Source organism: Ambystoma mexicanum, chromosome 6p, assembly GCF_040938575.1.
Source record: "Ambystoma mexicanum isolate Mex_15411 chromosome 6p, UKY_AmexF1_1, whole genome shotgun sequence".
NCBI lineage: Eukaryota > Metazoa > Chordata > Amphibia > Caudata > Ambystomatidae > Ambystoma > Ambystoma mexicanum.
Genome location: NC_090935.1, coordinates 521,664,413 through 521,680,229, shown reverse-complemented (window position 1 = coordinate 521,680,229; position 15,817 = coordinate 521,664,413). Strand labels below are relative to the sequence as shown.

Genomic DNA, 15,817 nt, shown 5'->3' with positions numbered 1-15,817 from the left:
AACCGGCAACCTGTAGATCCCAGCAGCGAGTGTTGCTACCCCACCTCACTAATCTAAAATGAGAATCTCAACTGAAAATGCAGAACATTTTTATTTTTAATCTTTTACTGAAATGCTCGCAATAAACGCTTGTTACAGTGGATTAGTTTACTGTTTTCTTGGCCGTTTCAACAATCAATTTTCTGTATACTTCTAGTAAACATGAATGAATATCAAACTGCACCAACTCAATTAAAGTAAAATTATTTATTATTTAAATACATAAATAGATAATAAAACAAATATAATAGTGCAAACAAACCATAACAGCATTGTATTTAACAATTATATATATATACATTATATACATGACACCCCAATTTTAAATATTTATTTTCACGAGAGCATGACTCTCACATCTTATGACAACTCAATATAATGTACAATAATTATTATTTAAATAAATATAACAAATATAATAGTGCAATGATAGTGCAAATGAACCGTAAAAACATTACGTAGAATGTATATATATCACGTTTATTAATGTCGTCTCAGCAGAGCATGACCATCACAGCTTAGTCAATGGTTTACATACCAGCACTTGACCTGCAAAGGTCTAATTAAACTGTGCTACCAATAATAAATAGTAACTTCTTTTACTACTTTTCTTTTTATTCGTCTTCTCCACAAATTAAAGTGCATCCACAGATCAGCATACGTTCAGCTTCATAGCGGTTCAGTCCTTCACATTTTTGGAGAATTTTGATTGTCATCTGCAAAAAAGTAAACAAAATGCCACATTTCGGTCACTATTACTTTAACTGATCATCAATTGTGTAACATGATAGCACAGAACAATGCTCTCCGGGCCGCTCTTAGTATCCCAAGAAGAGAGCATATCACCCATGCCAGGCACTCAGCCCAATGGCTCCCGGTCAAAGAGCGGATCACTCTCAAAATCCTCACACTCACTCACAAATTCCTCTCCCTCTCCGCCCCGTCCTATCTATCAGAAACCATCTTCAAACCATCCTCCTCCCGTCCCACCACAACGAAATACTCCAACCTACTCTGCATCCCAAGCATCAAAAAAGCCAAAGCCGGAGGTCCAGGTTTCCCCTACATTGTAGCCAAGACCTGGAACGCTCTTCCTGCAAACATCAGAGCCGAAAACTCACTCCCTATTTTTCGCAGGAAACTGAAAACCGCATTCCTTGCAAAATAACATGAAACCCTCAAGATTCCATGTAAATATACTGCATAGCTAATGTGTACATGTCTACTGTAAATATTGTATTTGTATGCAAATATTGTATCCTATGTAACTAAGACATTGTCTGTAACAAGTGCCACGATGCCCCCGGGCTGACGTGCGCTCTACAAATTTGAATAAATAAATAAATAAACATTGTAAACATACAAATAACCTGAATATGGCCTGCAGACTGCTAGGGGAAGTGCAACACTCACAACAATGCCATGAAAAGACTCACAGACAGACAAGAGTGTGACATGCGTCCACAACGGAGTGCTGGCTTAAAACAGGTAATTGTCTTTGGAGGTTGGCGGCATGGCATGGGTGTGGATGGGAGTGTGTCGTCGGTGTCAGCACAGTGGGGTGGTTGGTGCACATGTCCCTCAAAAGTGCAAAGGGGCGGCTTGAGATCAACAAAGCGGCCTAGAACATAGCAGCGTTATGCAGCCAGTCTTTCAACCCTACCTCTCTGATATTTGTGCATTGAGGATATGCATCTGTCATTTTCAATCCCCAGCAGTGAGTACTCAAAGCTAGTGGTACATTTTCACATGTAAATCTAACCAAGAGCGCCCTTGCTAACTCAGGACCATGTCAGTCCAGATACTGTTCATAACCATTGGACAATTTGAGTCCCAGTACAAACCTATTGAGCGGAATCCCTCTCCCATGGCAATAACATCCTCCTGTGTCTTCTAGTGGATTTCATGTGTCATTGTTCGTCTATCCCTGCCGAATGATGTTATGTGAGTTTGTCCAAAGCTGCTGGCAGCCTAGTTCAATTAAGCAGTTTTTCACATGCTTGCACCAAGGGAGCTTATAGATATCAATTACAGGCCTAAGGGCTGCCACCCATAACCCTTTTTATGGTTTAGCTGTATCTGCCTAAAAATAGCTTTCTCAGTCTGGCTGAACTACTTTCCAGTGTGTGAGCCTCAGGCAGAAACAGTCAAAGGATTTGACCTGTTTGATTGTATTTCCCTCGATCTGAATGGTTTGCTTCACGTACTTGCTTCTTGGTGGCCTAAACACCATGCACTTTGTTTTTGAACGATTCAGCATCAGTCCATGGCCATCAAATGTAAATGGAATTGTTTTCGTAGTACTGATGGAGTCAAGGAGATGAGCATTACATTTCTGGCATACATCAATACAGGGAACTTATCTATGCCAAATGATTGTTTATCAGTCTTGGCAGGTACCAGTAACTCAATAGCTGAATTAGGCTCTCCTAGGCACCTGAATGGAATTGGGGGAGGCAACTCCTCTCTCGGTTGGGATAAAACAATACAGCAGGTAACTGCCCACACACGGCAACACCCCAATCATCCTAGGCATTTTTTAAGAAAGCTTTGACAGTTTTTTAATAAATAAAAAGGAGGTCCACTGAACTGTTTGACAAAGATTAAGAAACTAAGAAGAATCTGAGCCTGGACGAGAGAGATCCGGGGTGAAGCTAAAGTCAGCAATGGAAGTTGAGAGATGCCCGAGCCCGAACGAGGGAGATCCAAGGAGTGAAGCTATCATCCAAAGTTTAATGAGAAAAGAATAAGAGATACAAAGAAATACAATTGTGAATGGGTCAGCCCAGAAGAGGCAGACAAAGGGGTGAAGTTGCCACCCTATCTGAATCTCGGATTACAATTGAGAAGGGCCAGCCCACAAGAGGGGGACCCAGGGGTGAGCCCATCACCCAGTGTATATTGAGAACACACTTTTATTTGTTAAACAAACTTTTATTTGTTAAAGGAAGTTTTGTTTTTGTTGTTTGAATACATCAAACCCTGAAGGCATTAGACTTTCAGAGGAAACGATACTTGGAAATTGACAGTCCTGAGAACAGCCATTGGAACTTTCATCTCATGACAGAGAATCCCGAGAATGTACTGTACTGCAAGCTGCCATCTTATTCCCTGTCTAAAACATGGGAAAGGGAGACCCAAGCCACCGCATACTGATGTATCATTTTGAGAACACTTGTTTCTTTTGATGAGAACTATCTCACACACCCTGTTGGTATTAGTTGTGAGGTTTGGCAATAGGTTTCTTAGTATAGGCCACTTTGATTTGACACAACACCACTAGGACTGCCTTATTTGTCATTTGATGGTCGACACTTGTCCCCATCTTAGATTTATGTTTAGATTAGGTGTTTTTCCAACCATCACACCACTTTCATTGTTCAATAAACACCCTTGAACTGTGATCACTTGTGTTCTGTCTTAATTGTTGTCACCATGAGTTCTTCACAGTACATAACTCAAAAGAGAGAGAGAGAGAGAGAATCCTATGCAGAGGTAATCCTACGATGAGAGGATGTCATGGAGGGGCAGAGCCAAACTAAACGCGGACCCGGCGTTAGCGCGGGACGTGAGATGATCACTAGCAAGATACTAGAAGACTGGCGTCCTGAATGGAAATTAGGCCAAAGTAGAGAGAGTGAGACGGAGATGCTAAAGCAAAGGCCCGCTCGGTGCAGCATCCACACAGAAGTCGTGGTGGCCCTGGGGCCCGTTACAAAAACGGAGTCCAGACCGCAGCAGTGATTGGTTCCCCTATCGGCGCATGAAAGGCGCATCAGCTGACGAGCACGGTTGAAAAAGTAGAGAAGATTCTCCCGAAGAGGTAATGCCGCTGAGAGGGCCAAACAGATGTATGCACATCTGTGAGAGCCTAAAAGGTTATGGAAGACATGAACAAATTGAACAGACAGACATCCACCAGAGACAATGATAAAGCAGGTGTTTTGGAGAAAAAAAAGGGCTTTGGGGAAAATCCGGAAAGCGAGACATTGTTTAGTACTATCAGGCATAGAGGTATGATTGTCCTAAAACACTCTCTTTGGGAGATGGGTGGCCCATTATGCATGTATGGTATGACTATTTTGGACAGTTGTATGACAAAGGTGCTGAGAAAGTTGCTGTCATACCAATATTGGGAGAATCTATTAAGGGTGCAGGATAGTGGTGGGATAGGGCATTAGATACACTACACACCTCTTACATACTAAGCATCCATAGCAGGAGTGGTCACTTGGCACCTGTGGCTACCTCACAATACCCTCCTAGACTTACCATTGGACTTCATGACATAGAGAAGAGCATATTGTGATATAAAAATACACAAACAGCAATAATGAAGAAAACACCTTGATGTGTTATGCTATTTATAGAGTTTTGTTACTAATGGGATAACAATGGTAAGGGTTGCCTCAGGAATGGCGCACTGCGACCAAGTGTGGAATCTACAGACCTTAGTCTCCAGGGGGGTGGAAAATGAGACAGATCAGAGGAGGGATAAAGATGGATCTGTTTTATTTTAAAAAATATTACAGAGAGTGAATAATGTGTGATGTCAAAACAGACCCACAATAAATGTTATGAAAATGTAATCTGTTGCAATACTATACCTTCTGAACCATTGGTAAAGAGCACTGCTAATTTCCAATGTTGAGTAATTAGATGTTGCTCAGTACATTGTACTTTCTTCTTACAAAATGTGCAGATGTCGCTTTTGCTGCAGATGAAGATGAAATCATGTTGGTCTGAAAATCCAAACTTCATGTTTCTTTTTTTATCTGTTGATCTGTGAATGACATGCAATATTTAAAATATAATTAAATAACAAAAAGAAAACACCATGAATACAAATCTAAATAAAATTAAACCTATAATTCATGTGCATTGCCAATGCAGCATTTCCTTTTAACTTTGCAAAAGCACCTCTATAAGGCCTAAAAGGAACACACTAGAACCCTTGCCTTATTAACTACAATCCGCCTTCTGAAGACTGATGGAGGCATTGATGATGCTTTAGGCCTTTGGCATGCAAAGAAAGACAAAAGTAGTAAATATAGCATGAGATATTTAGTGGCATCTATCCTTCTATGAGAGCCGTTCTTTAATAATTTGTTTTGGACAAATAATTAAGCGTGGTGTCAAATTCAAAGCTTAGCCTTGAAAAACGATGTGACTCTTCCTCTATAATCTTAACAACACATTTGGAATGAGTTATTTAAAGCTATCCATTCTTTCAGATGCACTACAGAAATAATCTAGTCACATATGTTCTGTATAACAAATAGATGATTTAGGAAAAACGGAGCAAGGCATGTGTAACATCCACAACACCTGCTTGGAGGGGATTAGCATTTTCTAAGAAAGAGGGAGAGTACCTTTTTCCTTTTGGTGGTGTTCCTTTGTCACGTGCTAGCAACACTACTTTGTATCTGCACAGATCCCGGAAAAAGGTTTGAATCTTAAATACCAAATGGATTGTGCCATAAAACCTGTTTTTGTAATTAAATAATTGTAGTACTATGTGCCCAAAAAAAGGGTACCGTATTGGTACTTGCCTACGTTCCTAGCCATTTAGCATTGTGGACAAATGCTAGTTAAAATTATGAGTAAATATTACTAAGAATACTTCAGCCAGTGCACAATATATGTCTAGCCCTAGAAAACACTTTGTTAAAATGTGATCATGTTTCAAATCATACAGAATGCAACATGGGACATCTAGTACAGCGGTGTATTATATTTACGAACTAAAAGACTGTTTTCTTTTCATTGCCTTTCAAGCACATTATGGGATTTAATGTATAAATAGAGCAAATGAGTGATTGCTAAAAGTTTTTGAATTAATCGTAACCTCTGGCATTGCTCGAGGAAACACTCTAGGCAATCATTCTTCGGTTTGCCAAGCTTTTACAGAAGGGGAGAAAAACATGTACAAATAAAATATTTTTCCACAAAAAAGGGGAAGTCTATCCAGGACACATTTTTAAAATCCATTGACAACAAGCAACCACAGACATATTTCAGACTCATTCTGCGTCATCAGCAAGGTATTACCTGGGTCTCTAGGCACAACATGTTCTGGACCCACATCTGGGCTGAAACATGTGTGGGATTGATTACATTTCTGTGCAGAGGGGTGGTCTGCAATTCAGGCTGCACCGCTTACATTAATGGTAGGACCAAAGCAAATGTAAATATAGCTGGTTCCTTTTTGCAACAGTGAACACATGCTTAATATATGGTGTGGAAAGTTGCACAGAGCAATGTCAGTGGTTAACATCATTTCATAATGCCCCACCCCTCACATGTTTTGGTTAAAGTATGTTTGAATATATCAACATTTGGGGAAACAATTGCAATCAATCATTGCTTCACTGCACACTTAATTTTAGGGAACACGTATAAAGAAATATTCATTAAATAATAACATAAAGGTAACAGAGTAATTAGGCACTGGGTGGGAATTAATATATTTAGGAAGACTTCAAAAAACACTCACTCAATCGATTACTGTAGGTACTTGGAAATAATTACTTTGTGTAGTCACCTGAAAAGTGCTAATAAGATCATTATACTGATTGATGATGTCTGTTCCTCTGTGCGATAGAAATCCTAACTGACCAAAATTGCAAAAATATTTAAGAACTGTTAGGTAGTAGAAGTAGAAGCGGGACAAAAAGGTGGCATGTTTGTTGGCCTAAACTCATATTTACCAAAAGAATTACAAAAAACCCTATCTGTCCCTAAAACTAAGAGGGGTTTGTTTCCCTGTATCAAATAACAATAAGGATGATGTTAGAATGTCAATCAAAAGCAAATAGTTAAATGTCCTGTGCCCAAAACCTATTTCCGACCTTTACACTCCAAAGAAAACTGTAACATAAGTGATACACTGTTTTCAGAAGGATGGATCCACCCTCCACAAATTTCATACCCTGCTCCTATATTTGCTCTGCACCCACCCACCCCTACTGGGGCACAACCAGGGTATTCCCTTCCCTGCCCTCCACACCCACCCCCACAAGCCCTATTTGGCCCACATCTCCGGGGCAAACACCACTTGTCCCCTGCTTACTTTCATGCATACTCATTAACACAAAATCTGCTGGCAAAAAGAAACAAATCATATACAACTTAATTCCCTCGGAAAGTCCAGACTTCACTTTCATTACAGAAACCTGGTTCTCTGATGTCTTCTCATCCATCGCACACGAGGCATTCCCCCAGGCTACACACAGCAGCCATAACAGAACTAGCAGAGCAGGCTGGATTGCATCCTCCACAAACCAAACCTCTTCATTTCACACTCCACAAAACAAGCCTGGAACACAGACTGCAAATCCTTCCTTGTGACATTTCCCATCAACCCATATCTTACACACAGTTTTTACTCATCTACAGACATCCAGCAAACACCTCCTACTCAAGGCAGGAAAAACAGATATCATAATTTGCGGGAAGATAGCTCTCTTCCCCCAAACCACCCCTTGGTCATCCCCCAAAACACTGCAGCTACGCTCCTACTGGACCTTGGCCAAAGAGAGCACATGACGCCCACCGACCGTGCCCTCCCTGGCTTTCTATAGGGTGACAAGCCACTTTAAAACAATGAGCATCACCCACCATGCCCTCCACAAGACAGGCCCAGAATACCTCCAAAAGAACCTCATCAATTACCAACCCAAAAAAAACTTGCAATCAGGCAACAAGTCCATGATTCACATTGGGTTAGTGTTAGGAGAGGATCCAACCTATGTGGATCTCTCCATGTAAACATGCCGTATATAGTTCTTTTACATTGATTTCTATTGTAAGCCTCATCTTAGGGGCCTGTTTGTTCTTAGAATACTTGGTGCCTAACTACGGTCTCCATGTATACTTGTTGTGATTCGGAATGTGGAATGGTGGGGGGTTGGAGGTTGAAGCTCTGCAGGGAGTTTGTGTCTGGCTTCCAGGCTGAGGTTAGTCTTACCCTGTCTCTTGAACTAAACCTCCTCGAAGTTTCTTCTTGGTGTGGCGTACTTTATTGGTGGGGCCCTCCACAACAGTTATTCAACCACCTCTGAGGTAAGCCAGGGCAGCAATGAACCTGCAAATAAATTGTAACAGGCGACAGAGAAAATAAAGTCCAGCAGAAAACAGGACAGAATGCACGCAACATTTGCGAAACCAGGAAAACAGCCGAAACACAAGGGTAGGTATCACATTCCATGCTCATGGAAAATAACCAATGGCAACGCCACCAACTCACACACATCTGCCAACACACAACACTCTTAAGATACAACACACAGCATATCTGCCATAAAAATACAGCTTTCACTTACGACAAAAATTCAGTCTAGATGGACACATAATGAATCTGCCGCGCCTGCATACTATACCGATGATCGTACTGCACCCATCCACATGCCACCTTGATATTGGTAGGTAGTAGGGACTTGACTACCCCTATCCTACTTTGTATTGACCATAATACACAAAACCATTCTAAAATCATCAGAACAAATGTCTCATACCTTGGACTCTGCTCCATCAGGGGCGTTCACCATTTGCGAAAAGGCAGGGCTATACAAATGACAAATTACATCACATTATATGACCTTTTCGAGAGGCTCTGAAAACTTTCATGGGCAAGCTTGAATGTGTTATATCTAAGGGCTGTTTAAACTAAATCTGAATATTTAGCAACATTTGTAAATGATGTTTTCATGATCATGCATATACTCAGAAATAAAAGTTATAAATATTATCAGTAGGATATGGTTGTTTTGTATTTATCATAGTTCGTACAGTCAAGTGTGAAATGCATGAATTAATATACAACAACACACACTTTAATATTGCTACCATACTGTTTTTGAAAAAATGTACACAATACAATTGACATTTAAAGCATTAAACAATAACAGATTTAGGATTGAACTGTTTTTTAAGTTTAGTACTATTCAAGAAAAGCACAAGATGCAAATACTTACATTAAATTGTTTCGATCCTGCAAACTTTCAGAATAGCACGTGCAGTTTGTTTAAAGATGTAACTCAAAATAGAAAAGGGACCATCACTGAACCATGTGACCGTTCACGTTAGAGGAAGAATTTGAAGGACTCATAATTGCACGTGCAGTTTACGAATCCAACTCAAACTAGAAAAGGGACCATCACTAAAACACATGAAAGTTCACACTAGCGTCTGAACAATTGATTTTCATGGGATGTGTTGGTCTGGTGGTTAAGGAGCTAGCTCTGACATCGGGAAGGCTTGTGATTGAATCCCCTTAAGAGCTTTCCATTTTTATTTTTAAAATAGGATTATAATTAATTGGAGCTTCCCATTTTTATTTTGAAAACAGAGGATTACATTTTAAAAACGAAGCGACATCGGGACATCTATTTGTTTTGCTGTGGAAGCGACACGCGGGACATATATTTGTGTTGCCCGGCATGTGACACCTGTTACTTACTTTAAGTTAGATGAAATAAACTCCTGCCACAAGCGTGATAGTCTAGTGGAGAAAGAGCTAGTTTCAACACCACGAGGTCTTCTGATCGAATTCAACAAGGAGCTTCTCATTTTTTTTTTTTTTAAATTGGAGGTTCACGTTTTTATTTTTAAAAAAGAGGATTATAATTTGAAAAACAAACAAATATGAGGTACATCTGATATTTGTGGGGCCTGGCATGTGGCACCTGCCAGTAGCACGTGTCACTTGCCAGTGGCACGTGTCACTTGTAATAGTGACATGCAGTGGCACGTGTCACTGGCACATGACACATGCCATATTCGGCTCCAACCCCTACTGGGATGTCCTGCATGGACACCTCAACCCCGGTCCCCTATCCACATTATATTCAGGTGCCTGCTCTGAACACTAGCAGCCATGTTCTTATAGGACGCAAACAGAAATTATTCAGAAACCACTGCTATGAATTATAATTTTGCAGCATGTTGTATCTGCTATAAACTCCTCCTGCATGTTTGCAAATTTAAAAGCCTCCACAGGTCCGTGAGACCAGTGCTTTAAGTGGGATTAGAAATCGTACGCGGGGGCTCTCGTTAGGGGGTGTGGCCTAAGTACAGGTGGACAGCACAGTAGACTTACTGGTAATGTTAATCACTCCTAGTCCTACTCTTCCTTTTCACAGTAAATACTTGTGAGGTACCAACCTCCATGACAGGAACCCTTTTCCCAAGATTTTTTGCACACTGCACCACTGCCTCCTTCTGCAGTATAAACACCTACTTCTCCCGTGATGCACTTGTTTAATTTTTCCAAGTACCACATGGACTCTTACAGAGTCTCTAGAAGGGAAACATAGGCTGTATGTACTGTGACGAGGAAGAGTAAGGCTAGAGTAATAAAAATTACTGGTCAGTCCTCCCCACATTATCACCACATCCCTATTCCTCATGCCAGTACTTACTTGTGAGGTATGCCAATGCTTTAACCAATGAATGGGTCCATGTGACCAAATATAACAAAACAAAACAGAATTTTTTTTTAATGCTGGTAGTACGCTTCACCACTGATTTATTCACCACTCTACATCCTACTACTGGCACCCAATACTCCTGTGCAAAAAGTCATGAAGCTATGGCCAGAAATGGTCAGTCTTTAATATATAATGCTCCACTAAAGGGCTAGGATCAGCTCAAATAGCTGCCCTACAGAGGACCTGAATTGAAACGGGCTGTATTTCAATACAATATGCTAGCATTGCTCTCTCTGCTCTGCCCTGAATTAGCCTACTTGTTCGAAGGTTTTGACCGTATATTTTTTATCGCTTTCTTGGTCGAAATTCAGTCAAATTTAATATATATATGGGCGGGGTAAGGGAATGGGGGACTGCGGGGGTCTCCCCCCACTTTTTCAACCAAGAAACGAGCAGATAAATTTGGTCAAATGTGAAAAGGTAAAATATTTCTGACCACTAGACCTAATTCCGCACTGCAGGGATTGGCTCTATATTCCTCCTCTATGGCCCACTTGATCCATCTGCTCATGGTCGGAACAGGTGCAGGGTGCAGGTGCAGGGTCATTACTGCTGAAGGTTACAATCAGACTGTCATATTTCTTGAATGGCTGAGTTCCATCTCCGAGGATGCTGGCTCCAAAAAGAAGTCCGGGAGAGCTACTGCCTGAGACTGTCAAAATGTAGACATTACCTTTGGAAAAACTTCCACTGACTTCCATAACCCCCACTGTAAGATTTCCTTGCTGTTTTTCCTGAGATAGTTATCTGATGCACCCAGGGATTAAAGCAACATGAATAGCAAAGCTGTGGCTAGCTCTAGGAGGAGTTGATACCAACCCTTCTTAGCCAAAGAGGATCACCACCCTTATCCTGAACAAATTTCCCGGAGAAGTGGAAGAGGAGGGGATGCATACAATAACCCATTGGGTAACTAGACGGTCAATGCATCAATTTGGAATTTGGAGAAAATATCAATAGTAAATAGCAAAATAGACGAAAATTACCGAATGTATATGGGTAAAATCGAAAAGATCAGAGTATAGTTGGTGACTGAATAACCAAAAGTTAGCTACTGTAAAATAATTCAAAGATTTGGGGTTTACAGTGACTGCTGAAGCAAATCATTAAATTCTATTAACTGATTTTGAGAAGAAGGCGGTGCAGATGAGGGCACAAATGAAGTTTCTGAATAACAGATATAGAAAGTTTTCCTTGAATCCTGTTTTGAAATTTTATGAAGGAAAAGTAATTTTGGGGGGTTATGATCGCTCCAAAATCGAAGAACTGCTTTGGAGAAACTTGCTAGGTCTGCCAACCTGTGTTCCTTTTAGGTTTTGAGTTGGGGTTACACTTCTTAAACTCAAACTTATTATGGAGAAGACTGATACTCTGTAAAAATCTATTGCGGCCCCCTAGGAATACACCGTATGAGGTTTTTAGTAAAGGCGAATACAGGAACACATAAGGTTATGTGAACATTTGTGGGCAAATCATAATGGATAAAATTTACTAACATAATGGAAAATTGGGGAAGTGCGAGTAACCTCTTCAGACAGCAAGATTGCTGTGAGATGTGCAATTCAATTAGGAGTTTCAAACTCTTCTCTAATCTACATACAGGACGCAAGAAACTGGGGGTGATAAGTGCGTATCTTGTTAAATCACCCTCACGTTTTCTGAGAAAGATTGTAATGAGATGCTGTTTTAACTTACTAAATACAAGAGAAATAACTTGTATTCGATCTAAAGGACAACCAAGTGACGCATTGTGTAGGTTTTGTAGTTGGGATATTGAAATGTAAAACACCTCGATATGTAATGTAATATTTTAATTAATTTGCGTATTGTTTGCTTTGGCTCTTTTATTCATGAGCGGTTGTGTGTTTTAGAGGAGTGTCTATGGTCACAGATTGTTCAAGGATATTATGTTTGAATTTATGAGATTTTTTCTACAAAGAATCATTTTAATGAGCAATTAGCTCAATGATAAATTTAACATTATGATGAAGTTGTATTTTTAGGAATAAAATAATTCCTAAAAATACAACTTCATCATAATGTTAAATTTATCATTGATTTAATTGCTCATTAAAATGATTCTTTGTAAAAAAATCTCATAAATTCAAACATAAGAACAAAATAAGGACATTTTCAAAGAATTGTAATAAGGTGATGATGTTAAGTGCGTGTAAGGTTTGTTTTAAACTATGTACACTAAATAAATAAAAACATTTAAAAATTGTGTCACTTGTTCTGTGGAGAGGCAAATGGACCCTTCGCGGAAGTGCCCCTTCTCTTGCGGACCTTCTGAGACACCTGCTGCCAGTTTCCATTCTGATGTCTGGAAAACTCTGCTCAATGCAACACTTATACATTGTCGACTTCTTTCATATAAACGCCCTTGATGGTTTGCAGATTGGATTCTACCCACATACTCAACTGCGATGCCACCAGTGATCTTGTTTCCCCAGGCCTGTTCGCATATGCTAGCGCGATGTATTGTCCTTCATCAATAAGACAGCTTTGCCTTGATTTGCGGGACACGTGTCTGGCGGGCCATAAAGATTGACGTTCAATTGAATGATCTGTTCACCTTTTACTGATTCCAATGCTCCTGCCAGTGATCTCTTTCCAGCATGGTTGCCATGGGACTGGAATATGTTGCAATAATGATCTCTGTGGGAGACGTAAGAGGAAACCCCTGAGAAGATGTTTTCTTTATTTCAGGGAATCTCTCAGCTCCTGCAGAATGTGTATCTGCATCCTGCAGTTCCCTGAACCTAGATCCCAATTTGTAAGCAGATGGTTCACCAATTGCCCCAGATGCATCCTGGCTCTGGGAACCACTAATACTTATGCCACCATGCATCCCTGCAACTGGAGCACTTTCCTGGCTGTGGTTCAGATATCCGACAGCAGCCCCTCCAGGAGATTCTGCAATCTCGTTGCTCTGTCTTCTGGGAGAGGGACCCCATTTGTTGCTGTCCAGAATCTGTCCCAAATAAATTACAGGCATTGACATGGCTCCAATTGTGATTTCTGGTGGTTTACAGCAGACCAAGGATCTCAGTAATCTATATGCTGCACCAGGTGGCAGCAGTACACAAGAAATAAATTAATGTATTTTGATGCTTGGATGATTAGAACCTCAAAAAAGAAGCACTTGAGGGCTCATGGAGGAAGCATACAGACGACTGAGATCCTTCGGTCTGCTGATCACGCAGATCTAGTATCTTGTCGATGCACGCTGTCTATGGCAGGGACGATTTCTCACCCTTAAAAGGATATAGCTTTGCCATCAATATGGGAACAATAATTTTGTCAGGATCTGCTTATTCACTTGGGATTTAGGATTTTGTTCTTTATCCCTGCTAACAAGGGTAATCCTATTTTCAATGAGCGATTCAACTGCTTCTGAGGAGGATGCTTCCCCTGTGTCTTTGAAGCTGAAGCAGTCTCCTATGGAAACCATTACATTCATCCACCTGGGACACCACTCTTGTAAAAGATTCTCTGTCTGGGTAGTTTCCTTTGTCTTGATTGCCTTTCCCCTCTTCTGTATCAGTGGTTGAAGAAGAGGTGGAGAATCTACTAGAGTAAGAAGGTGAATCCTTCCTACGTACCTTTTTCTTTTTCTAGAATCTTCCGTTAATGATTTCTGGAAAAAAATCCATCAAATCTGTGCCCATTCTGTGAGATAGATCTCTTATTCTCCTTTTCTGCTTTGATTCTGAGTAGGAAGAAGGGGTAGAGGACTCCTCTAGCTCCTCTAAATGCTTCCATTTGCATGCCACTAGCTTGCAACTCATGTCTGCACCATTCACACATCCTGCTATAGCCATATTGGTTTCATCCACTCCTTTTATGTGAGCTGGAATGCATACTCCTCTTCTTTCTAACACTTTAGAAAGAAGTGTTTGTTCTTCTTTTACAAGGTGCACACACAGGGAAGCTGCACCGGCACCCCAATTCCTGCTGTGCTGAGCTTCTTTCTCTGAGCATTGAGGCTGCCCTGTGCCCTGCATTGGAGCTGAGCTGGCTTTCTCAGTTTCCTCCTCTGGGAACTTGCGCACCGCTCCACAATCCACAAGCAGAAGGAGTCTCGGTTGAACATTGTGGCACATCGGTTCTCCCCTACCCAGACACACTTTTATATGCTTCATAATATCTCATTAGGCTTTTCTGGAGTGGCATTGCTTACCTTCAGCACCCACTCTGCCACTTACGTTTCAAGTGCTTTTTGTGCCATTTTATACCTGGAAGCTTCGGTTTTCAGGGCATGTTAATGGTCTTCTTCTCCTTGTCCCGCACGAGATCCACTCTTAACCTTTATGTTCAAATGGATCCCCTCATCCAGCAGGGGACCCAGTAGCCATCTCAACCTGGTATCCAGTCAGCTGCCCAGCTAACTGACTCCTCAAGCAAAGAGCAGCAAACGCTGCCTCTCAGAGGTCCAGCAGCAAGAGGATATCCGTGGTAGCATACTGCTTTGCAGTACACGAAGCGTGCCTGCCAGAATGCAGGGAATATTTTAACCTGTGAATAAAGGGAGAATGAGGCATTTGTACTGCAGAAGGAGGAAGGTTTAGAATTTGCAAACAACCTTGCAAAAAAGGGGTGATGGCATAATGTGGCTGGTGGAGACCAATTCTTTACTTTCAGGCCTATGATTATTTGCAGGTAATGTAGATAGAGGTGAGGGGTTTGGAGGAAGGTTGAGGGGAATCAATGAAGCTAAACTCTAGGGTCGGGGAGACAGGTAGGACATACATTCAAGGGAGGATTCAATTTGGAGATGTGAAAAGTACGAAGGAATGGAGATGTGGAACGGAAGGGGAAACGGGGGAAACATTGTGATATGTGCTGTAGTCCTGCTTTTCTTTGACTACTTTGACTCGTCTGGGGATATGTCATGGACACACAAGGAGGACAACAGCATTGGATGTTCTGCCAATGTTTTATCCCTGCTTTTGTTTTTAGTCGTTTCTTTGGCAGAGCCTAAACATATCATTTTGCTGGCTGTTTTAAAGGTGTTGGGCAATTGATTATGTACACAAAATTGAACCCAATATCCAGACAGAGGAACATTTCAAGAAAAATAGGGGTGAAGGGCAGAAGGCGGAGCGAGAAGGAATGAACGTCTAATAACAATTCTGTTCTTTACTGTTCTGTTCTAAAAGATTAGTTAATTAATTATGCCTGTTATTTTTGCCAGGGCTGTATAGTTGCAGCAGAAAGTATTGGCAGTTGGCTGAGCTCTGCCAGTGAACCAGCATAAAAGAATGCTCCAAAGCACCACTTGTGTC

General features: G+C 41.0%; 1 long non-coding RNA gene across 1 annotated transcript; it reads right to left on the bottom strand.

Moving 5' to 3' along the window:
- Window positions 1–397: 397 nt before the first annotated feature.
- On the bottom strand, window positions 398–8,636 carry LOC138510945 (uncharacterized). Its single transcript, XR_011280488.1, has 4 exons — window positions 8,556–8,636; window positions 8,009–8,125; window positions 4,647–4,822; window positions 398–755 (listed from the first exon to the last, which is right to left on the bottom strand). It is a non-coding gene; the product is annotated as an uncharacterized lncRNA (long non-coding RNA).
- Window positions 8,637–15,817: the final 7,181 nt, after the last annotated feature.